Raw genomic sequence first — 26,948 nt, 5'->3', positions numbered from 1 at the left:
AGATAGCAGGAGGAAGAGGCCGGGAACCGAAGCCAGGAATAATGTAGCAGGGAGCTGATGAGTAGGGAGGGTAGAGGGAGGGAATGAGTGAGGGAGGGAGGGAGAGAAGGAGAGGGACAGACACCCATCAGTGAGGTAAAAAGAAAACTGAACCTTACCCACCGACGTCTGTGTAAGGTACATAGAGTGGTACTGTGGGGGTTAAAGACCCCTGGATCACATTGTAGTCTCCTTAGACATTGAGACATTTGAGTAAATTCTCTCTCTCTCTCTCTCTCTCTCTCTCTCTCTCTCTCTCTCTCTCTCTGTTCACCACGCGAATATAATTTCGACGATTCTTTGAGAGCACAGACGGGTAAGAATACGTATACAAGATGAATACAAACTATTAAAGAACCATTTTTTTTAATAGTTTTTTGTTTTGACTTATCGAAATATATTTCGTACATTTTTTTTCCTTTTTTTGAGACATTACATCAAGATGATGGACGTGACGAGAGACGATTACATGCATTAAGGACTCTGTACTGTACTTCCGTATGGGGTGAAAATTACAGTTTTTAGTACACGAAACATTTTCGTTGCAAGAAGCCCCCCCGAGTTAGTCGTGGAAATATGGTCATATCCGTGAAATTGTTGCTTGATTTCGTCATAGAATATTTTGTTTGAAGGAAATACCATGTGTGAAAGGGGCATATGTGATTTATACTCTCCAGGTCCTCCTCACTAAATAAACACACACACACACACACACACACACACACACACACACACACACACACAATTGACACATACATGCACAAAACCAGGACTATCATAACACATATACATATTTACGGTTCCATGCAGACACACTAATACGCACACATCATAATACACTTTTACACACACACACACACACACACACACACACACACACACACAAACACACACAGTCTCTCTCTCTCTCTCTCTCTCTCTCTCTCTCTCTCTGACCAGAATTTAAGTATCAACAAATTCCAAAATTTCAAGGAAATTCTGTGTTTTTTTTTTCTTTGTACGTCATCATCGTGGCCACCTCGCTGCACCATGAAGGTTTCCCACTGATTATCATTTATCATTTATCGAAGACTGAAAGATAACACAATGCCTATCCCTTCGAGAAAATTACTTTGAGCGTTATAATACCTAAGGTTACGTAACTTTATTTTCAAATTATGAAAAGTAATTATCTTTCCCTTCGTGTTTCCCCTGAATTGTATACAATGAATATCAAAAGTATGTCGTATTATAACGGGTAATTATATCTATATGCGTATCTGGATTATCTCTCGGTAGCTATTTGCCTGGTCACAGTTACCCGAATTACGATCATGGGAGAGGGAGACACAGGCTGAGGGAGTGGGACAGAATATGGGAATACCTGAGTGGAGGGAAGGGGTAGGGTGATATTCTACATCGTAATGAGCGATGTGGAGGGACGTGTGTGGTGCTGGAAAGTATGGGAGAGGTTGGGGAAGGGTGATGAGAGGGGATTGGAGTAATGGGGGTGGGTGTCTAGTGGTGGAGGGTGAGGGAGAGGGGGTGGGGACAAAAGAGGGTGATGGTGGTTGGAGTGGGGGTGTGGAAGGGGAGTTTGTGGTGGTGGTGGTGGAGGACGAAGGTGGGATGAGAGGAATGTTCACGGTTGAAATGGGGCGCTGGAGGGACGTGTGGTGGTGGTGTGAGGTACTAGGAGAGGAGGATGGTGGTTGGAGAGAGAGAGGGTGTGGTGGAGTGCGTGTGGTGGTGTTGGAGAGTGAGGGAGGAGGAGTAGGATGAGTGAGGGAAAGTGGTGAGTGTTGGGGGAGATGGGAGGATGCTCAGGCATGCATAATATATGGAGCAGAGGAAGAACATGCCGTAAAGTAGAGTTACAAAGTCGACCCTTCATAGATAGACAATGGGGACATGACCCATTGGATGGAGGTCGATAGATGAACGCGAGTCTTTACTTCCATCCAGCGTGATCTATGGCTTGAGAACTCTAAACCTAACCCATGACCTGATCTGTTGGCCTACAAGAGCGTTCACAGAGGGAAACAATGGACAAAATACTGGTTTACTGAGATGTGTTTCTAAGACTTTGATAAAGGGGCAGCAGCAGGCGTATTGGGTATGAGCGAAGGGGTGGGAAATGTAGGCAATAGCAATTCAATTCATGAACTTCTGGATAACATTGGCATGAAAAAAAAAATTTAGAATGGAGAACATGCACGGAGATCTGTGGATGATGAACATGTGTTACGAAAGCTAACTAAGGAGAGGCATGAATTCTAACGGATGAGACAAAGGAAATATCCTGACAGGACAACAAAAGGGATCGACCCCCTGGTGACTGAGAGAAGAACTGATGGTAAGGCAATTAAGAAAAATCGAGTTACAAACGCCTATGGAGGTCGGGGTGGCGATGGTAGGTGTGTGTGTGTATGTGTAGAGTAAGGAGAACCATATACAAATGACTCGTGACGTCAGAAGTTATAACCATTACATGTGACCTGATCAGATACTCTGTGGATATAACAATACCTGAACAATACCTGTCTAGTGGCATAGTGTAGCTTCCCCCCCTCCCTTCCCCCAGAAAGATATGGCGAGTTCTTTGAGAGAGAGTGAGTGAGTCAGACGCACGCACGGACATATACACACGGATCAACTGAGGCAAGACGAGACAACGTACCAAAGAAGGAGGGAAGAGCCACTGTGTCTACTCCCCCTCAGCCGCAAACTAAGAAGAAAAAAACAACAACAGGAGGCTCCTTGACGAACAAAACAAGAAGAGAGAGACAAGCAAAAACACACATCAACCAACCTTGATATCAGAGTGGGTGGGATCAATTTAGCTCGACGGCAGGTGACGGAGAGGCGGTATCAAACCTGCCAGCCAGCCAGAGAGGTGACGGGAGGATGAGGAGAGGAGGGACGAAGAACTCTACCACACAGACACACACACACACACACGCTGGGGGTCGACGCGATCTCCAGCCAGCCTCATACCGCTGCGGACGCAGACACAGCTAATATGCAAAATGAACTGAGGGAAGTAGGCAGTCTTGCATATTATTCCCCGGGATTGCCATACGCCGCCAGAGCATCGGATTTTCGTCCGTGTGTGTGTGTGTGTGTCTCTCGTTCCTCGCTCGTTGTCTTGCATCTTGGGGAGAAGGAGGGATGGATGGGTGGGGAGGAGATCAGGGCCTCCCTAGGGGCGTTACCAGACGATCGGATGCTTCTCCTCTCCCCAACCGACAACACCACGGCTCCTATACGGTGTGGGGAGAGATGACCACAAACGCGGGGAGGAAAACGGCAATAATGCAGAAACTATATCAAGCCAGACAACACACACACACACACACGCAGACGAACACACGGGACATAAGTACGGCAGGCAAAATGTTGTTTGCTATAGCTTTCATTCTCCTTTGTACAGGCGACTGGGCCTTCCGCCGCCCTAGCACAAGGACCAGAATCGCTCCCCCAGCACAAGGGGGATTATTCTTTTTGAAATGAATATGAAGTTCAGTGGATCACAGGGGCGAGCGAAGGTGACGTCGGAAATTGAATTAAATTGATTAAAGTTGGGAAGGATAAAAGTTACAAGCAAGATTAGTTATGTAGGCTGTACCCGACGTGGTGGTAATTTTTTTTTTTTTTTATATATATATATCATTTAGGCCTACGTGGCGAGAGAGCCAAATTTACACCCAAGTTACATTATAGAGAGAGAGAGAGAGAGGCAAGCCTCGCTGTTGGGGGGTTGAGGGGGCGCTCAGGCTTAATGGGGGGGGTTTGTACTCCCCCTTCCCTAAATTTCAGATTCTCATTAGAGAAGGGGATTTAATTGGTATTATGACACGGTTTTATTAAGCTTTTATTAAGGTAATTTTTTTTTTCTCTCTGTCTCGCGATCATGTCCTTCCCCATAACCCAGGCTTAAGGTGTGTGAATTAAGGCGGCGGGTGTAAACTAAGAATATTGGTCGTTGAGCGCTGCTGCTGCTGGTGTAATTATGAGTTAAGGGCGAGTTTGTTGGCCTAACTTGACACCAAGAGAGAGGTCAGGGTGCCCTGCTCGGAGCCCTAGGGGTTTTTAAAACCCTCCCCCACACACAGTAGCTTGGCTCGCAGGACCCTGATATGGTGGTGATATTATATATCTTATGCTCCAGGCTGGGAGATCCGCAGAGATTACAGACGTATCTTTGTTATTATGCTCATCCTTGTTGTATCCATCTTGATATACTGGCGAGCTCGTAGCCTCATTTATTAGTGTCTTCATGCATTTAGTATATAATGATGCAACACGTATAGAAAGTCATATATATATATATATATATATATATATATATATATATATATATATATATATATAAATATAAATATATATATATATATATATATATATATATATATATATATATATATATATATATAAATATAAATATATATATATATATATATATATATATATATATATATATATATATATATATATATATATATATATATATATATATCAGACCAGATTAGAGATGGAAGGATGGACTGTAAAAGATTCACGGGGACTGAACGGGCATTAGGATGAAAGGCGTGCACGGGATAGAGTGAATTAGAACGATGTGGTATACAGGGGGCGACGTGCTGTCACTGAACTAAACAGGTCATGTGAACCGACCGAGGTAAACCATGGGAAGGTCTGTGGGACCCTAGTTGAGGATAGGAGGCTGTGATTTATGTGTACTGCACATGACAGAGAGTGGATGTCATCGGATGCGGCCTTCCTACGTCTGTGCCTGGCGCTACCTCGCTAGCGCAGGGAAACGGCAATATAGTGTGTGTTTGTGAGAGAGAGAGAGAGAGAGAGAGAGAGAGAGAGAGAGAGAGAGAGAGAGAGAGAGAGAGTCCGTGCAAAACTACAGGGAAAGTGAGAACACCGAATCATAAAAAAAGGTAAAAGCCTTTCACTGTGACCTATTCTAAAAGTGATCACCCATCCACCCACGCCAGGCCACTGCAGACCCTCCTGACTTACCTCTGACCTTGACCTCTGACATCGTATGGCTGTCGTAGAGTATAAAAAAAATCGCAACGCAACAACAGCAGTCGTTTAGACCAGCTCTCCTGTCGCTAGGCGTGGCTAACTAATCGAACTCGCGCGAACCTTTGACCTCTGTCCTCCGAGGGTAGAAAAGTGTCGAAGTCAGTCATCCTTACTAAGTCTGAAGCTTCTGACACGAACAGTTTACTCGTTTATGGAGTGTACAGACAGTCAGACACACACACACACACACACACACACACACACACACACACACACACAGAAGCAGAGAAAGAGACATACAGGCAGCCATGACTACAGAGGCAGGCAACACATCGGAGAGAGAGAGTGGCGGAAAAAAAGAAAGATTAGAACAAAGAATAACATACCGGCAAGAGAGGGAAAGAAATGGTGTATAATATCATAAAAGTTCACAAGATAAGAATAGAAAGGAGGGTAACAGTAGACACGTCATTAAACAGAACATCTGTCAACTGTGTATGTGTGACTCTTAAGACGCTATTTCCCTCCATGACGGCTAATTCCAACAAGGAGCCAAACAATCAATGTTCCTGTGTTCTGTGATTGTAACACTCTTCATATGTGCTACAACTGCGACGGACTTAACAGGAGGGCGAAGGAAAACAGTAAGTGGACTTCTAACGGGTGGATGGGGAAGGCTTTCAAACAGAAACCCCCAACGGAGATCTACTGGGTTAGACTTACAACAGAACCCCGTAAAAGATAAAGCTCAAACAAATACCTATTGCTAAACATTAACTAAAATGCCAGATAGTGTGAGAGCATTTTTATACGCCCCAGACGACGGCAACAGCCCAGAGTACAGTAGAACTAACGAGATAGTAACAAGGGAATCTATAGCAGAGGGCATGAAGTACTGGGGGTCTGAAACCCCCGTGCGAGAACTTACGTACCAAAAGAAGCCTTTATATGAAGGATTGGTGGGGGCGTCTTACCGAAGGGACGTGCAAGGGAAAGACGAAGGCAGAGGATGGAATTCAGGTGGAGGAATAAGGAAAGTAGAAGGTTCTTCAAGAGTGATGAGTGACAGAAGATGCAGGAAAATGGAATATCAAAGAGAACGAAAAGGACTCTGAAGAACAGTGCTGATATATGATAAAACTAGGAGAGGATAAGACGCAATAAACAAAGGTTGAGACCAAAACCCAGAAAACAAACTAGAAAGTTTGCTGCTACTTTCTTACTACGACCATCTTGTTTCCCACATACCTACCTTAACTTATGATAGCGAGACAAGGATCCTATACATTTAGTTATAGTGGCCATATGATAAGAATGGCGAGGACCTTAACTTCTGGAGGAGGGAGCTCTCTCAATGTTAAATGCTTCAACCATGGGTCTTCGAAATTCATACATCGAACTCTGAATTTTCTCAACAGCGTCACACGCGATTGTACGTATAAGGGAATGTAACATTTGCAATTCATCAAGAATTGCTAAGATAAACCAAGAGGTTCAAAAGAGAAATGAAAGAAGCCAAAACCTAAAAATAATGATTTGTGATGATTATACAGACGACATTGGTGAAAACAATGATTAATGATAATGTTTATGATAGGAATGATGAGTGATAATGATAGTCAGTGGTGCTACTGACGATCATGGCAAAAAAACTATAAGGGTAATTAAAATGATGCTGAGGATTACAGTGATAATGATAATGAAACGGAAAAAGTATAGAGGACCAGAAGAGACAGGAACAGCAATGGTTTTAAAGACGAAAAAGGGAAAAATAATAATACGATGATGGAAACGAAGAATGTAAAAAAAAAAAAAACGTGAAGAAGTGAGGTGGTGTTAACAGATGACCGAGAGAGGGAGAGAGAGAGAGTAAAGCATAGGATAACAAAAAGACGGATGACCGAGAGAGGGAGAGAGAGAGTAAAGCATAGGATAACAAAAAGACGGATGACCGAGAGAGGGAGAGAGAGAGAGAGTAAAGCACAGGATAACAAGAAGACGAAGAAGAAAGTTGAACCATGTGAGGAAGGAAACGTGTGTGATGACAACAGCTGGTTGGTTGGTTCCTGGAGCAGGTCTGGCCAACATTGAGGGGTGGGCGGTATTGATTGTGACAAGGAGGGAGTGCGCCCATCTGCATATTGGCGGTGGTGCCTCTGGCCCCACTTGTAAGACATGCTAGGTGAATTCCTCATGCTCCCCGGAACCCCTATGCTTCCTGGCCCCCCTCTGTAAGACATGCGAAGTAAGTTCTTTAACCTCCTAGAAACCTCTGTGCTCCCCGACCCTCTAAATGAGACGTGCAAGAGAGGTTCCTTATGGTGTCAGAACCTCTGTGCTCCCAAACCCTCTTAAGACATGCTAGATAGGTTCCTTATGGTGCCAGGAAACTCTACGCTACCTGTCCCTGTACAAGACCCGGAACCACCATGCTTCCTACCCTTGTGTGTGACTTGCTAGGTAGGTTCCTCATGGTGCCAGTAACTCTTTTAGTGTATCCTTTGAATCTACGGTTCCCGAATCCCTCACTACATACATACCACAGGCCTACAGTCCTAGGATCTCTGTTGCTGATCTCCAAATATGTTCTTCAGTCTTCAGACCCTTAACGAGTCCTCTCCGTCATAGGACCACTAATAATTCCCTTCTGTCGTAAGGTCTCGCATTTGTCCCTTCCCCCCTGTCCTGGGATCCTCGTTGTTTGTCTCTCTCTCATTTTTGAGTTCCTTCCTGAATCATAATCAGTCCCAGGATACTCATCGATCCTCCTGTGCCTCATGACCCCTTCGTGTGTTCTTTTCTTCATGTCTTATTAGTCCAGAGACACCCCTAATGTGTCTTTTCCATACTAGAAACCCTAACTTCGTCCCTCTCCCTCGTCCTAAATTGGGTTTCCTGCATCAATGAACTAGAGCAGTAAATGAAAAATAGGTTTCATGTAGCGTAATCTTTCCTACTTTGGTCTTTGTAGATGATCTCACTGGAGGAGCAATTTGCAGCTGCGAAGGGAACATTACGTACGACATCAGTGTGTTAGCCAGTGACGGAATGTCGGCAGAAGAGGAGGAAGAAAGGAAGGTGGAGGGGTAAGTGAGAGGGGAGGAAGGAAGAGGAGAACTTAATAAAAAAAAATATGACCATTTGAGGCCAAACCACTGGTTTGATTAGTTATGATTCATGCTTCCACCCACTGTTAAAGAAGGGAAGAACAGGTGTGTGTGTGTGTGTGTGTGTGTGTGTGTGTGTGTGTGTGTGTGTGTGTGTGTGTGTGTGTGTGAGAGGGGGAAAAAGAGAGAGGCTCATTTCCTTTTCAAACTTTCTGAGCGCTCAATGAATTCTGTTACCAGAGCCCCCACAAAAACCACGAGGATCTACCACCATCGTCGGAACGCGTCTAATACGATATAGCTTGAACACGGTTGTCTTTAACAGCTGCACTCGTACGCTTCCGTTTTGCTGATCTGCTGTTACTGTTCTTCCCGTGTTTTCGTTGTTCAGTTGCATTTTTTTTTTCTTCATTTAATGCCGCTACCATACATGCATGTACTATGTTTGTCTCCCGTTGAGTCCTACAACGACTTTTGCTGTTGCTGCTTCGGGCAGCTGCTGTTATCATGACTGCACTGATTGCTCTCGTATCGATTCTACAACTTGTAGATCTCCTGTTTCGTTGATGTTTTAGAGCGTTACTTGTATTCTTATCAAAACAGTGAATGTTGGTAATTCTGCTCCTTATACATCATTCTGTTACTCCTGCTGCTGTTACTGCTGCTCCACCTCACTCCTGTTACTGCTGCTCCACCTCACTCCTGTTACTGCTGCTCCACCTCACTCCTGCTACTGTTACTGCTGCTTCTGCTGCACCTCGCGACTGTTGCTGTTACTGCTGCATCTGCTACACCTCACTACTGTTGCACCTCAACTGCTGCTGTTACCGTTACACCTCGCAACTGCTGCTGTTACCGCTATACCTCGCAACTGCTAGTGTTACCGCTACACCTCGCTACTGCTGCTGGCGCGTCCATCCTCCCTCCTCGCTGCTGTTGCGGCTGCAAGGGTGTGGAAGGCGCGCAGAGGTACAGGGAGGCGTGGTCACAAATCTAATTACCCATCCAAGACGCTCATGCTAGTGCGTGGGAGAGGATTCTCCCTGCGTTGGTGGTGGTAGAAGTGGTGGTGGTGGTAGTAGTAGTAGTAGAGGTGGTGGTAGTAGTAGTAGTGGCGGTGATAGTGGTGGTGGTAGAAGTAGTGGCGGTGATAGTGGTGGTGGTGGTAGTAGTTTTGGTCGTTGTGGTGGTAGTCATTTTATCACTCCTGCGGCTGCGCCACGAGTCCAAAGACCTTCCTGCCGTAGGTGCCTCTGGGCCAGGAGCGTATCTAGGGGAAATAGCGTCTATGGCAAGCACTGAAATTGCGCCCCTGGCTTGATCAAAAATGTACATACAGTGGATATATATATATAAACGTGTATAGTGTAAATATAAACTGTTGAAGTTAGAACAAACTTAAATTTATGTAAAGTCTTAAAGACTTTAAGACTTATTGCATCAATTGTAACGTAGAAGCGGCTATGCAACTCATAGTAGCAAAATATTACCATAGTTGAAAAGTAGGCAAGTTTCTTTTTTATCTCACAAAACCAAAACGTTAAAAATGTCAATCGGGTCGCGTATGTCAAAAAAAACAAAACAAAAACCTGTTGAGTGGCGTACCCCCTTCAAGTGGCGCCCAGGGCACCTGCCCTACCCTATCCTAGATACGCCACTGTAACTATTACCTTTAAGTGGCACCCAGGGCACCTGCCCTACCCTAGATGCGCCACTGTAACTATTGCCTTCAATCTTTGGTATTTTTTTTTCAGAAAAACAGATTTCCTTTTAAAAAAAATCATTATAAGAAGTATTTCTCATGTTGAATACAAATCTGGTGTTAAAATAACGTTGTCTTCTTAATGGGTGTGACACTCAATTAAGCTGTTAAATGAAGTGAATTTTAAAGTATTTCTGTTCCTTTGCATCGTATTTATCGAGTATGTATCGGTAACGGAGAGCATTATGATATATTTTTCATGATTACTATAAATATAAAAATGTTTGAATATCTCATGTTTCAATTTTGAAACAAAACGTTTTTGGGTGCCAAAAACACCCTCAACCATTACCTTCAATTTTTGGCATTTTTCTCAGAAAAATAGATTTCCTTTAAAAACTCATTATAAGAAGTATTTTTCATGCTGAATACAAATCTGGTGTTAAAACATCGTTTAGTCACATTTATGATGTTCATTTAGCCTGTTAAATGAAGTCAATTTTAGAATATTTTTCGCTCCTTTGTATTGTATTTACTGAGTATGTATCGGGAACTCAGAGCATTATGATAGACTTTCCATGATTATCTCAAGTATAGAAGAGTTTGAATATCATATATTTCAATTTTGAAACAAAAAAATTTTCGAGCTAAAAAGTAGATTTCCTTTAAAAACTCGTTATAAGAAGTATTTTTCATGCTGAATACAAATCTGGTGTTAAAATACCGTTTTGTGACCTTAATAATATTCATTTAGGCTGTTAAATGAAGTCAATTTTAAAGTATTTTCTGCTCCTTCGGATCGTAATTACTGGGTATGTATCGGAGACTCAGAGTATTATGATATACTTTCCATGATTATTTCGAGTGTAGAAGTGTTTGAATATCTTATCTTTCAATTTTAAAACAAAAATTTTTTGGAGCTTAAAAATACCCTGAACTATTACCTTCAATTTTTGTCATTTTTCTCAGAAAAATAGATTTCCTTTAAAAACTCATTATAAGAAGTATTTTTCATGCTGAATACAAATCTGGTGTAATAATATCGTTTAGTCACATTTATGATATTCGTTTAGGCTGTTAATTGAAGTCAATTTTAAAATCTTTTTCGCTCCTTTGTATCGTATTTTCTGGGTTTGCATCGAAAACTTAGAACATTATGATAGATTTTCCACGATTATTTCGAGTATAGAAGTGTTTGAATATCTTATCTTTCAATTTTAAAACAAAAATTTTTTGGAGCTTAAAAATACCCTGAACTATTACCTTCAATTTTTGTCATTTTTCTCAGAAAAATAGATTTCCTTTAAAAACTCATTATAAGAAGTATTTTTCATGCTGAATACAAATCTGGTGTTAAAATACCGTTTAGTCACCTTAATAATATTCAGTTAGGCTGTTAAATGAAGTCAATTTTAAAATATTTTCTGCTCCTTCGGATCGTAATTACTGGGTATGTATCGGAGACTCAGAGCATTATGATATATTTTCCATGATTATTTCGAGTGTAGAAGTGTTTGAATATCATGTCTTTCAATTTTAAAACAAAACTTTTTTGGAGCTTAAAAATACCTTGAACTATTACCTTCAATTTTTGTCATTTTTCTCAGAAAAATAGATTTCCTTTAAAAACTCATTATAAGAAGTATTTTTCATGCTGAATACAAATCTGGTGTAAAAATATCGTCTAGTCACATTTATGATATTCGTTTAGGCTGTTAATTGAAGTCAATTTTAAAATCTTTTTCGCTCCTTTGTATCGTATTTTCTGGGTTTGCATCGAAAACTTAGAACATTATGATAGATTTTCCACGATTATTTCGAGTACAGAAGTGTTTGAATATCTTATCTTTCAATTTTAAAACAAAAATTTTTTGGAGCTTAAAAATACCCTGAACTATTACCTTCAATTTTTGTCATTTTTCTCAGAAAAATAGATTTCCTTTAAAAACTCATCATAAGAAGTATTTTTCATGCTGAATACAAATCTAGTGTTAAAACATCGTTTAGTCACATTTATGATGTTCATTTAGCCTGTTAAATGAAGTCAATTTTAGAATATTTTTCGCTCCTTTGTATTGTATTTACTGAGTATGTATCGGGAACTCGGAGCATTATGATAGACTTTCCATGATTATCTCAAGTATAGAAGAGTTTGAATATCATATATTTCAATTTTGAAACAAAAAAATTTTCGAGCTAAAAAATACCCTGAACTATTACCTTCAATTTTTGTCATTTTTCTCAGAAAAATAGATTTCCTTTAAAAACTCATTATAAGAAGTATTTTTCATGCTGAATACAAATCTGGCGTTAAAATACCGTTTAGTCACCTTAATAATATTCATTTAGGCTGTTAAATGAAGTCAATTCTAAAATATTTTCTGCTCCTTCGGATCGTAATTACTGGATATGTATCGGGAACTCAGAGCATTATGATAGATTTTCCATGATTATCTCAAGTATAGAAGTGTTTGAATATCTTATCTTTCAATTTTAAAACAAAAATTTTTTGGAGCTTAAAAATACCCTGAACTATTACCTTCAATTTTTGTCATTTTTCTCAGAAAAATAGATTTCCTTTAAAAACTCATTATAAGAAGTATTTTTCATGCTGAATACAAATCTGGTGTTAAAATACCGTTTAGTCACCTTAATAATATTCAGTTAGGCTGTTAAATGAAGTCAATTTTAAAATATTTTCTGCTCCTTCGGATCGTAATTACTGGGTATGTATCGGAGACTCAGAGCATTATGATATATTTTCCATGATTATTTCGAGTGTAGAAGTGTTTGAATATCATGTCTTTCAATTTTAAAACAAAACTTTTTTGGAGCTTAAAAATACCCTGAACTATTACCTTCAATTTTTGTCATTTTTCTCAGAAAAATAGATTTCCTTTAAAAACTCATTATAAGAAGTACTTTTCATGCTGAACACAAATATGGTACTAAAATATCGTTTATTTCCCTCTGTGACATTTATTCATTCTGCTAAATGAAGTCAATTTTAAAATATTTTCTGCTCCTTTGCATTGAATTTACAGGGTATGTAACGAAAGCTCATAGCAACATGATAGCTTTTCCATGATTATTTCAAGTATATAGGTGTCTGAATATCTTATCTTTCAACTTTGAAACAAAATGTTTTTGGAGGTAAAAAATATCTTTCAATTTTTGGTATTTTCCTAGGAAAAATAGCTTTCCTTTAAAACCCTATTATGAGAAGTATTTTTCATTCTGAATGCAAATATGGTGTAAAAATAACGTTTAGTCCACTTAATGAAACTCAAACTCCATCGTATTTACTGATAATGTATCGGTAACTGATAGCATTATGATATATTTTTCAAGATTATTTCAATTCTGAAACAAAAGTTTTTGGAGCCAAAAACAATACCCTAAAGTATTACCTTCAATTTTGGGCATTTTTCTCAGAAAAATAGATTTCATTTAAAAACATTATGAGAGGTATATTTAATGCTAAATACAAATTTGATGTTAGAATATCGTTTAGTCGTTTTTATGGCATTCAATTGAAGCTGTTAAATGAAGTCAATTTCAAAATATTTCTCCTCCATTGCATCGTAAATAATGAATATGTATCGGTAACTGAGAGCATTATGATATATTTTCTATGATTATATCGAGTATAGGAGTGTTTGAATATCTTATCTTCAGTTTTGAAACAAAAAGTATTTTGAGCTAGAAAATATCCCTAACTATTCAAGGGCGTATCTAGGGGGAAATAGCGCCTATGGCAAGCAGTGAAATTGCGCCCCTTTATTGATTAAAAATGTACATACAGTGGATGTATATGAAAATATATACAGTGTAATTATAAACTGTTGGAGACTTATTCGAAACTTAAATTCATATAAACTCTTAAAGACATAAAGTTCGACTTATTTGATCAAAATTGTAACGTAGAAGCGGTAATGCAACTGATGGTAGCAAAATATTACTATAGTTGAAAATGAGGCGTTCTTTTTTATCTCAAAAAAACCAAATCGTTAAAAACGTCTCCGGTAACATATGTCAAAAAACAGACCTGTTGAGTGGCGTGTGTGTGTGCGTGTGCGTGCGTGTGCGTGTGTGTGTGACGCCTAGGGCACCACCTGCCCTACCTGCCAACCCTAGATACGCCACTGCAATGGGCCAACGCTGCTCTTGAAACACTCCACTACCATCACACACACACACCACATACACACACATACACGCACATACACACACACACACACACACACACACACATACACACAGAGGACATCGCTCAAGGTAAGGAAGGGATTTACCCCTAAGGAAAGGTAATCAAGGGGATAGGGTCACAGAGTGATAATAAGCGAGGGGTGCAGAGAAAACGAGAAGGGGGTGGCGTTGTGTAAGATATCAGGAAGGAGAACTTGGCAATCTCTCTAATGTGTCTCAAGTATGAAAATATCAAATTATAATTCGCACGCGGCGGCGGGCCGTCTACCGCTCCTCTTGTCTGGCTTTATATCGAGATAATTACTGCGTCCGACCTGGACCAAGTGGAATTATAAAATTTTCGATCGTGTACGAAACTTGGGAAATGCAAGAAATTTTTTCTCTCTTTCTCTTAATACAGTGTGACTTACCTGGTCTTCTAGTGTCCGAAATGGGTCAAACTGATACGGTTATGCAAGTTAGCTATGCCCAACATTGGAGAAAAGTATTTTGTATATGTCAAAAATCATAATACATACACACACACACACACATATTTTTTTTTTTTTTTTTTGCTTTGTCGCTGTCTCCCGCGTTTGCGAGGTAGCGCAAGGAAACAGACGAAAGAAATGGCCCAACCCACCCCCCATACCCCCATACACACACACACATATATATGTATATATATATATATATATATATATATATATATATATATATATATATATATATATATATATATATATTTTCATTTTCTTTTTTTTTCATACTATTCGCCATTTCCCGCGATAGCGAGGTAGCGTTAAGAACAGAGGACTGGGCCTTTTTTGGAATATCCTCACCTGGCCCCCTCTGTTCCTTCTTTTGGAAAAAAAAAAAAAAGAGAGAGGGGAGGATTTCCAGCCCCCCGCTCCCTCCCCTTTTAGTCGCCTTCTACGACACGCAGGGAATACGTGGGATGTATTCTTAATCCCCTATCCCCAGGGATAATATATATATATATATATATATATATATATATATATATATATATATACACATTACTCTCGCGTTACTACGAAAGTGTGATGTGTGTGTGTGTGTGTGTGTGTGTGTGTGTGTGTGTGTGTGTGTGTTTCATACTTATGTTGATATAACAAACCTTTACAGCGGGAAGCAAGAAGCCTTTTCTGTATCATGTATTCAAGACATGGGAAGAAAATGACACAAAATGTTTGGTAGAGGCCTTTTTGAGCCCAGCGTTCTCCAAATACTTAAACAAGACTGTGAATTTGACAGCCAGTCGAGGTCTGTTCATATGGACTTCTAAATCTAAAATTAGAAATGATTTTGACAACATAAAACTCGTCAAGCGAGGCGCGGAGTTCAGAGGCGTGGGGCCCGGAGAGAGAGAGAGAGAGAGAGAGAGAGAGAGAGAGAGAGAGAGAGAGAGAGAGAGAGAGAGAGAGAGAGCACAGAAAACAGAAGAAACGAAGTTGGAAATTTAGATGCGAGTAAGAAGACATTGGTAATGGTACGAAGTTGGCATCAAAAATGAAGTTACGGGTGACTGCAGATGTTTTTGAGATCATAGCATCAAAATAAAAAGATGCTGTTTATATCCTCTTTACGGAAGTCTCTCTCTCTCTCTCTCTCTCTCTCTCTCTCTCTCTCTCTCTCTCTCTCTCTCTCTCTCTCTCCTCTCCCCCCTATATCTCTCTCTTTTTTTTCTCTCCTTTCAACACTGCTGGGGCGGGCTTGAATAAGTTCATGAATAATTTAGCGCAGCAAATAATTTCCTGACGGATTATTATTTCCAGAGTCACAAAAGCGAGCGATGATTGCTCAACTTGTGCATTTAACGGAGCGCTAACAATGACCTCCCGCTATTGCACACACATATTGTCTTTTGTTGAAGCTGTTGATCCTAGCGGCAAAATAGCTGCTACTAAAAAGTCTATATTAATTTTTAGGGATGAGATGAATTAGTGTTTTGTCGCTACGCATTTACGCCGGAGTTCCTCCGCGTGAGGAGAGAATGTAAGAGAGAGGAGGAGGAGGAGGAGGGGGTTTTGAACGGGTTGTGTGCATTTGTGTGTGTGTACGCCAGACTGCCTGCGTAACCTGTTGATAGGAAACAGGAGCGAGTGAGACACTTTTCCGGCCAGACGAACGTGGAAGGAGAGAGTAGGAGTGGTGGAAGCCAATGAGACGCAATTTCACCCCTGCCTAAGCTTGCCTGGATGCAAGGAGGGTGTCTCCAGTGACGTGATGAACAAATAACACGAGAGTGGGTTATGGAGAGGGAGGGATGTATGTGTGTGCGTGGGGCGGAGGGGGGAGAATGAGGAGTTAAAGAGGGAAGAAGAGGATTCTATGATGATGATGATGATAGAGAGAGAGAGAGAGAGAGAGAGAGAGAGAGAGAGAGAGAGAGAGAGAGAGAGAGAGAGAGAATGAGAGAATACTTACCTATGATGAGGTTTTTCAGTAGTGTGGGGTGGGGGCTTACACGTAGACAGACAGACACTGATTGACAGACAAAATCAAACAGGCAGACAAACAGACAGGCGTAAGGTGGCAGATAAGAGAGTTGAATAACAGGAAAATAAAGAAGAGAAAAAAGGTAATTAAAATCAGAGCAATAAAGTAATTTCATCTCTCCAGGCAAAGCAACCGAGAACGAACTAAATCAAATACAGGAAATATAGTTCCAGGTCTCAAAAACATTATATAATCACAACTCAATAATGAAAAAAGAATTCATATAGATATTCATTTATAGATATTTAAAGTCACAGCGAAATACACCGGTGCCCAAGCAATTCGTACGAAAAAAAACCATTCCCTCTTCTCCCGTCATTTTGACAAAATCCAAACACAAACCTGGACAGACTTTCCCCCGTCTTTTTAACCCACTTCTGACGCCGTTCCCACGAGGGGGGGGGGGGGGGGGGGCGTGCTAAGCCTCATCTTCGCCCACTCCCGACACATTTCATATCAAGACGACACATCCCAGACTTGTGAAACTTAATGAAACTTAGGAAACAATCAAGTGAAGCCTTGTGAAGCCTTGCTGCTGTCTTGGGAAATACTAGCAAGGCAGTGTTGCCAGACCCCCAGCACGTCGCTTACCTCTGTGACTCCAGCTCGAGGGAGAGGGAGAGTGGGGACAACCCCCTCCTCCTTATTTAAGGGGGTTTAGGAGGTTTGGGTAGAGGATCACCCCTTAGGGTCTGCACGTGTGTGGTGGAAGTGGTACGAATATCCCTTGTGGGGTGCATGTGTGGTGAAGGGAGGGAGGCAATTATATCATCCAAGTGTGTGTGTGGGTGTGTGTGTTACAGGGAGAGAGTGTTTTACACTCGTATTGCCCCGTCTCTCAACCCTGTATACATGTGTTATGTCTTTCCTCCTGTGTATGTATGTATGCATGTATGTATGCATCCCACAACCTAAGCTAGACGTTACGTGTGTGTGTGTGTGTGTGTGTGTGTGTGTGTGTGTGTGTGTGTGTGCGCGTGCGTGCTTGGATATTGCTTGGCTGGGGAGTGTTGGAGATGCAGGTTCTGCCCTATTTTTGTGGGAATACCAGAATAATATTCTACCGTTTTCTAATTGCAAATATTCAAATCGTAAAACTGGTCATAAATTACTCCAGGTATGCCTTTTCCTTTGTATTCATATTCGTATTGATATTCAGAAAAGTAAATGTGTGCGGTTTTATGCTGTGTATTCAATATTCTGTTGTCCATACATCGCCCCGGCTCTCTACTGTATGAGGAATGTATTTAATACAAGAGTATCCTAAAATGTTATATAACAATCGTATACATCTCATTTTTGACCATGAGGTCACTAATACCATGAACGGAAGTAACTTTAAATTAGACATTTAAGACACAAAAATAATACGTAGCTAAATTCAAATAGAGATAAGATCAAGTATAATTTTTGGAATATTTTATCTACAACTAAGTAATATCAGATTAAGGTTTTTCCCTCATAACCTCTTTGTGTTGTGTTATTAAATTACATCTTATGAATGTTGATTTTGTTCATTATCTAATAATCTTTTACTACTTTGCTTTCCTGTGGAAGGAGATTTAGATAAGAGAAATGATTTTATCAGTCCACAAAAAAAGTTATCAGTCCAGTAGCGACTACATGATGTTCTTGGTGACGGAGCACGAAGATAAAACAGGAGTATACATATATTTCCTTCGAGTTTTATAAGTATGCGATGTACGCCCTCCTGTGAAATGGAAAGCTCTCTCTCTCTCTCTCTCTCTCTCTCTCTCTCTCTCTCTATATATATATATATATATATATATATATATATATATATATATATATATATATATATATATATAGGGTGGGGCAAACCTCAGACGCAAACCTTAAACGCAAATCGATCTTAAGTACCCGGATGGCCAATGAAAGAATTCCACGGCACATTCCAATGTTCCATGAGACAAGTTTCCAAAGCTCTATCTTAAAACACACAGAAAAAAATCGTTCAAATTTACAGTTCTTCGTTTACAGACTGTAAAATAATAACGTGCGTCGGATGTGTAAACGAGGCACAGTGTGACCTCCTACTCGCCACTCGCAGTAGGACATCAGGCAAACCCAACATGGACCCCGTCTATAAAAATACTGTTCTTAGATAAAGGACTTTTCCGCCGGCCTCGTTCCTTAGATCCTCCTCGCTCGGTATGCTAGATCCTTCAGGATGTGTGTTGAGTGTGTGTGTGTGTGTGGGAGAAGGGAGGGAAAGGAGGAGGAGGAGGAGGGGCGCGCCCCCCGCCCCTCTCTAATCGCAGGATGCAATCCTACAAAGGAGGAGGGACGAACCAGCTGTCTCGTGAGTTGGCACGACCGATTCGTTAATCACTGATTACCTAATCTCTGAGCAGTGAATTACCGGGAGTGTTTATCTGAAGGACTGCCTTTTGAAGTTGCCCCACTTAGAAAAAAAAAAAAAAAAAAGAAAATTTGTAAGCGGGGATTGAATGAAATTATCTTCAGTGTGTCGTAGAAAGAATGGCTTTGGCGTTGATGTTGAACGGTCGATTATATTTCAGCGTTGATGATGAACGGTCGATTATATTTCAGCGTTGATGATGAACGGTCTATTATATTTCAGCGTTGATGATGAACGGTCGATTATATTTCAGCGTTGATGATGAACGGTCGATTATATTTCAGGGTTGATGATGAACGGTCGATTATATTTCAGCGTTGATGAGGAACAGTCGATTATATTTCAGCGTTGATGATGAACAGTCGATTATATTTCAGAAATTGATCCTCGCATGTGGGACTTGGGGGCACGAACGGTAGAGTTAGAGCAGAAGGACTGTTAACGGTAGAGTTAGAGCAGAAGGACTGTTAATGGTTTTAACGGTGTGGAAACAGACATAAGAGGAAGTGGTGGCGATTTTTCCTTGATAAAGTTGGATTAAACTGGTTCGACTTTTAGGGAAAAATTATTCCTTGAGAAATTGAGGATAATATTCTAATTACTATAATTATTTACTATAATTATCATTATCATTATTACTATATCACTATCATTACTATTATTATTACTATCATCATTATTATATCATCATTATTACTATCATTATTATTACTATAATCATTACTACTATCATCGTTATCATTTATCATTATAGTCAGTTATAATAATCATTCGTAGTAGTAGTAGTAGAACTAACGTCACTTAACACTATAATCAATACTTAATTTCGTTGAAATTCATTTGGGGCGAGACATTTCACTTTATAATCACAACACTCCCCATCTAACATCATGAATTTCTTTCCTGGGATCAAGTATTAGCATAATAACCTTGCCCACTCGCAAAGCTATCGCGAGGTATCGGTCAAAAGTAATTCAATGGATCAAAAGTAATTTAATGTAATCCATGAAAAGCAAAATATAATCTGGACACTTAATGTAACCAAAAGTAATTCGACTGCAGACGACGCTAAATTCGAACCGTGCATTTCATATACGGTGGAGAAAACAACAGATAAAGAAGAAGAAGAAGAAAGATGAATAAAGAGGTTGATAAAACAGGAAATTGAACAAGAAGAAGAAGAAGAAGTAGAGGATAAGCAAGTATACACGGATGGCGTCTACCTCTCCCTCCTTCCCTCCCAGCTAGGGGAGCTGGCAACACTGTGGCAATCCGAGCCCGAGTCAATTATGTCTGGTTACAAGGGAGACACCGCCTCTCTCTCTCTCTCTCTCTCTCTCTCTCTCTCTCTCTCTCTCTCTCTCTCTCTCTCTCTCTCTCTCTCTCTCTCTCACGCGCGCGTAACTCACTCGACTCATTTTTAGTAACTATATTTCCTCCCTGCGGTGAGCGCTACGCGATAGCCCTACCAGTTTTATCAGTATTTCGTAAATTCTCTCTCTCTCTCTCTCTCTCTCTCTCTCTCTCTCTCTCTCTCTCTCTCTCTCTCTCTCTCTATCTCCTTTTTTTTTTTTTCCTTCTCTCTCGTCTCGCACCAGAATTATCATTCTTGATCCTAATCATTTTCTAATCTTCGTAATTCCCCCCAGTTTTAATCGTTTCTTAATCCAGGGGTAGGGGTGGAGGGGTGGAGGAGTGTCTGCTTGGACCAATCCGCTGGGATCCAGACACAGGATTTGGCTGTTATTGTGTGTGTGTGTGTGTGTGTGTGTGTGTGTGTGTGTGTGATTATTTTGAGAGAGGGGTTATGAAATGTTAATGAACTGTGGTTGTACCGGCTGGGAGTAGGGACGATAGTGGTTGCAGTAATGTCAGTAAATGATTGTAATACAGAAAACTGTGGTCGCCGACACCATTGGGATTCGGTGTAGAAGAGCAGCGAAAAGAACGAATATTGATCAAGAGGAATAGATAGAAAGAAACGGCAGTAATAGATGGGCAATGCTATACAGGGCGATGGTGGTAAGAACCAAGTGCTTAGCTTAAGTGATCAGCTGTATCTATACCAGGTATAGTACAAAGATAGCAATATCTATCTATTTATCTATCTGTTGGGTTGTTTTGGTGCTGCAATTATGCTCCCTGCGTACGAAAGAGTATCATTGTCATTCTTATTATCATTAATAGTTGTAGGTGTAGTATAGCATTAGTAGTGGAAGTGGAAGCAATAGTTTTATCATAATTACTATTATAATCATTATTATTATCAGTAGTAGGTGTGTAGTAGTAGTGATAGTAGTAGCAGTGGTGGTGGTGGAGGCTTCAACAAAATAGATATTAACAATCAAGAATAGAAATGTCTGTAGGATGTAATAACCGAATTTAATGCATTAGTAATGCGATCTACATTTGAAATACTCCCGCAATAAATTCAGCAGCTCACCATTGCTGTAGATAAATATCTAAATCTTTTGTTAATTAACTTTCTTACAACGAACAACGTAGTTCAAATAATGTTTAAAGAAATTAAATCATCATCTGTGGAGTTGAATAATACTTTTACATTTGGGTATAAATAAGCCGTTTTGACTGTAATCAGACATTTCTTTATAGCAGAGGTTTTTAATATGATTATTGGCAATTTGCAATTAAACTATGCCCAGGTCATTTAAGTAATTTAGAGTAGGTGTGAACCGGTAATAGAGCAGCTAATTTCATAATCAGTAACAATGTATATAATTTTTGCATGCAAATCAACACGATTTGCATATTTCATAGACAGACAGAAAAGCAGATAGACAGATATTACGTCATCTTATCCTTAATCCACTTACTTCTAGCTAAGGTAATTCACGACTCTAATGCCAACGTGTCTCTTTAAAAAGAAAGGAAAAAATGTATTCAAACAAACAATGAAATAAACTTCTAGGTGAATATTCTCCTCTTGAAAATATTCACGTGTGAAAATTGAAAAGTTGCGCAGCTTCACCTCTCACATTTATGTGTTCAGAAATGTCTATAATCCGGATAGTCTAACGGATATCATATACACTGGACTCCGTCTTCAATATCCGGAATGTTTTACCGGAACGCTCCTAAATCTACTCAGTCGTAAACTGTTGCCGTGAACGTTTTGACGATATGAACGTTTGTTGCCATGAACGTTTTGACGATATGAACGTTTGTTGCCATGAACGTTTTGACGATATGAACCTTTGTTGCCATGAACGTTTTGACGATAGGAACTTTTGTTGCCATGAACGTCTTGAAGACATGAACGTTTGTTGCCATGAACGTTCTGACGATATGAACGTTTGTTGCCATGAACGTTTTGACGATATGAACCTTTGTTGCCATGAACATTTTGACGATATGAACGTTTGTTACCGTGAACGTTTTGACGATATGAACGTTTGTTGCCATGAACATTTTGACGATATGAACGCTTATCCGTACGTTAATGTGTGTCTGTATGCGCTTTGCCATATGGAGTACACGTGTCTGTGTCTGTAGGTCTGATCCTGTGTAAACCTGGACGTGTTAGGACATCGCTGAGCTCAACTGTAAATCTAAGTCATTCGACAGTCAATCAATTTCTCTTCTCTCTGTCTCTCTTTCCCTCAGGCTAACACACTTATCTTCCACGCCCGAATCACCGTCACCCAATCCGACCTTCTAATCTTCCTAATCATCCCTTTACTCTCTTATCTCTACCAGCGATGACTGGCTCTTTCTCACACCACTTCCTCCGGCGGGTCAACAAGAACTCATCACATTAACTCACCACTCCGTCAACACTTGATCCTTCACCTACCCTTTCCTTCTCCTCTCTCTTTTCCTCAACATACATGAAAACCATATATCAAAATACAATATACAAGACCCCTAGCGAGAAAGACTGACAGTCTATCTATTGTTCCAGAAACATCCAAAAGAAGTTTGGATAAATGGTCAAGAACAGTTCCAGATGAACCCAAGATATACACACACCTGCCAACAGAAGAAGTTTGGATAAATGGTTAAGAACAGTTCCGGATGAACCCAAGATATATAACAACACAATGGGCGTGGCGGCAGACAACAAAAGTATTGTTAATCAAGCAAGATGTGCGGTGAGCGCTGCGCACAAGCACTGCCGAATGTTAAAAAGCATCTTCGTATGTACGCAGGAAAGCACTCTTCCTCCTGTCTCATCTTCTCTTCAGTCTCGTTTTCTACCACCGATTTACCTCTACTTTTGTTAACTCTCACATTTTCTACCTTCCCTCTCCTCCTACCCTTTTCCTCTTTTATTTCTCACCACTCTTCCCTTTCTCCTCTCTCCTGGTCTCCCCGGCTTTCTCAGTCCTCTCCCCGGGCTTCTGCCACTCTCCCCCGCTCTCTGCCACTCTCCCCCGCCCTCTGCCACTCTCCCCCGCCCCCTGCCACTCTCCCTGGGGTCGTGGCCGGCCCTGCCCATCAGTGAGGCCCTGGGGACGACTCCCACCATCGCTGAAGAAGTTATGAAGCCCCATAAACCTCCAGCTCAGGGGGCACCAGGAGGAGGAGGAAGGGGTGAGGAGGAGCAGGAAACGGGGGTGGGGGGGAGGAAAAGAAGAAAGAATAAGTGGGGGAAGATGAGGAAGAGGAGGAGAAACAAGGAGGAGATGGGAGTGTTATTTCACACACACATTCCTCAAAGCAGATGCCTGGTCTCTCATACACAACTTTTTACCTCTCCTGAAAGACAGTGATCGTCAGCAGTCACCTCCTTTGTGCAGGAAGAAAAGAAGGAAGAGGAGGAGGAAGAGGAATGAGAAGAGGAAGAGTAGTAGTAGTAGTAGCTGAAAGAGGGGGAGGGGGAAAAGGAAAGGTTGAGCAAATGGGAGAGAGAGAGAGAGAGAGAGTCACTCTTTAATAGGAAAGGGGATGGGAGTATGCCGACAAAGGAAGGAAGAGAAGATAACTCTATATCAGAACTAATTCCCAAAAATATGGCTCTATGGAAAAAAATCAGTAAAACAATGTAAGGATAAAAATAAAGGCCTCTTATATGACTTAGTAAAAGATCATTACATATTGAAACGGTAGGAGCAGTGGGTGGAGGTGTAAGGCAAATAAATGTTACAGGAAATCAAGTGGTAATGGGTAGAGTGGTAGATGGTAAGTATATACATAAAACAGAACAGAGGAGGAAGCGACTGAGTAAGGATGGGGAAGCGATTGTTAAGGATAATCATACCGAATCATAGATCAAAGATCTTGTGGACGGAAAGATTAAAGATTCGGTAATTAAAAAGGACACCATAATGACATGAAAAGCGTCTCGTAGAAACGAGTATACAACAATATGAATAACACACAACGGAAAAGCAAGAAAAGAATTGAATGTTACGCGTCACAGGAAATAAAATCTTAGAAAGCGAATGATATTCACAGAAGCAGAAGAAAGGAGTCAAAAGATAACCAGAAATGTTCCTCGAGATAAGAAACTATCAAAACGTTCCGAAGTTTCCACCCAAACCAGGGAGGTGCAACTTGTTACTTGCTTCAGTCAGACATGTTATTTCTTGCTTCGTTCAGGATCCTCTTGTTCCTTATGTCAGGCAGAAGGGGACCTTGTTACTTGCACTAAACAGGAACGCCTTATCCATGTCGCCTGCACCAGGCAAGAACACCCTTAAGTGTTCCTTACATCAAGGAGAAGCACCGTTCTACTTACATTTAAGTAGCCACACCCCACCCCATCCTCCCCAGAAGGAACTTGTAGTGAACGATCTATAACGCGACTTAAAGCTCCTGCGCAACTTTTTCGACAGTTTTTTTTTTTCCCCTCATCCTTTCAGCCAATAACGTGAAGAGTTTTGGATGAAATCAAGCAGTAAAGTTGTGAGGCGTGACTCAGGGCAGGCGGGCGTAAAGCAATGAAGTAGGGAGGCCATGTATACTGCTGAAAAATGTTCCTTTTAACATAACAGTTTAAGGGATTATAGCGAGAGGTGTATGCTTTTGTGTGTATACGTATACATCTAATGTACTGGAAATGATCAACAACTTGTATGTATTCAAGTAACTATATCTACTACCCATTTTACTTTTACCTTATTCTAGATTATCTGTAGTTAAAGGTCTGGTCTCTAGGGGGATATGTACCCCTGACGAAAGCCTTTTACGAAAACAAATTCTGTCTGTCAGTCGGTTTGTTCGCATTTATCCTGTTCTGTCCATTTCCTCTTTATCTTTACATTCTTTAGTGCATTCTTCAGTCTAACTGTTTTATATTCAGTCAACGTACTGTTTCATTGTCATGAATACATATATATATATTTTTGCGGTGTCTCTAATATCGCGCTGTCCAAATCCTTCCTTCACACCTTGGATAATATTTTGCTCAAATTTTCAACCTCTTCAGATTTTAATGAAACTCTGGGAATATGTGGTATTCTATATGGTGATTAAGGATATCGAGTCAAAAGACTGCATTTCGTAAAATTAAGCGCTTAATTACATATTTAATATTAATTATAGTTATATTAATATGCTAATTACTCGACTACTTACACGAATTTTAAGGTTTTAACCAAAGATTCTTATTCAACACACGTACAAGGATCTATGCTGCAATTCTCAGGAAAATCTATTTTTTCAAAAGAATCAAGAAAAATCCATTTTGCTCGGATTTTCAGGTTCTTCAGATTTTAATGAAACTCTGGGAATATGTGGTATTCTATATAGTGATTAAGGATATTTTGCTCAAATTTTCAACCTCTTCAGATTTTAATGAAACTCTGAGAATAGGTGGTATTCTATATGGTGATTAAGGATATCGCGTTAAAAGACTGCATTTTGTAAAATTAAGCGCTTAATTACATTTAATATTATTTATAATAATATTAATATGCTAATTACTCTACTAATTACACGAATTTTAAGGTTTTAACCAAAGATTCTTATTCAACAGACGTACAAGGATCTATGCTGAAATTTTCAGGAAAATCTATTTTTTCAAAAAAATCAAGAAAAATCCAATGGATAATATTTTGCTCAAATTTTCAACCTCTTCAGATTTTAATGAAACTCTGGGAATATGTGGTATTCTACATGGTGATTAAGGATATCGAGTGAAAAGACTGCATTTCGTAAAATTAAGCGCTTAATTACATATCTAATATTAATTATAATTATATTATGCTAATTACTCGACTAATTACACGAATTTTAAGGTTTCAACCAAAGATTATCATTCTAAAGACGTAAAAGGATCTAAGCTGAAATTTTGAGGAAAATCTATTTTTTCAAAAAAATCAAGAAAAATCCAAGGATAATATTTTGCTCAAATTTTCAACCTCTTCAGATTTTAATGAAACTGTGGGAATATGTGGTATTCTACATGGTGATTAAGGATATCTAGTGAAAAGACTGCATTTTGTAAAATTAAGCGCTTAATTACATATTTAATATTAATTATAATTATATTAATATGCTAATTACTCGGCTAATTACACGAATTTTAAGGTTTCAACCAAAGATCCTTGTGCAACAGACGTACAAGGATCTATGCTGAAATTTTGAGGAAAATCTATTTTTTCAAAAAAATCAAGAAAAATCCAATAATATTTTGCTGAAATATTCAACCTCTTTAGATTTTAATGAAACTCTGGGAATATGTGGTATTCTACATGGTGATTAAGGATATCTAGTGAAAAGACTGCATTTCGTAAAATTAAGCGCTTAATTACATATTTAATATTAATTATAATTATATTAATATGCTAATTACTCTACTAATTACACGAATTTTAAGGTTTTAACCAAAGATTCTTATTCAACACACGAACAAGGATCTATGCTGAAATTTTCAGGAAAATCTATTTTTTCAAAAAAATGAACAAAAATCCTAGGCTATAGCCTTGGATAATATTTTGCTCAAATTCTCAACCTTTCAGATTTTAATGAAACTCTGGGAATATATGGTATTCTACATGGTGATTAAGGATATCGAGTA

General features: G+C 39.8%; 1 long non-coding RNA gene across 1 annotated transcript in view; it reads left to right on the top strand.

The window, feature by feature from the left end:
• The window catches only part of LOC139745827 (uncharacterized), a 112,384-nt gene extending 86,030 nt beyond the window's left edge, over positions 1-26,354 (top strand). The window contains exons 2-3 of the long non-coding RNA XR_011711985.1: positions 8,033-8,147; positions 22,887-26,354. This is a non-coding gene — a long non-coding RNA (uncharacterized lncRNA). The remainder of the gene's footprint in view (positions 1-8,032; positions 8,148-22,886) is intronic.
• Positions 26,355-26,948: the final 594 nt, after the last annotated feature.

Source organism: Panulirus ornatus, chromosome 63 (genome assembly GCF_036320965.1).
Source record: "Panulirus ornatus isolate Po-2019 chromosome 63, ASM3632096v1, whole genome shotgun sequence".
Taxonomy (NCBI): Eukaryota; Metazoa; Arthropoda; class Malacostraca; order Decapoda; family Palinuridae; genus Panulirus; species Panulirus ornatus.
Note: the sequence above shows the minus strand (reverse complement) of the source record. Positions and strands in the feature narration are given on the sequence as shown.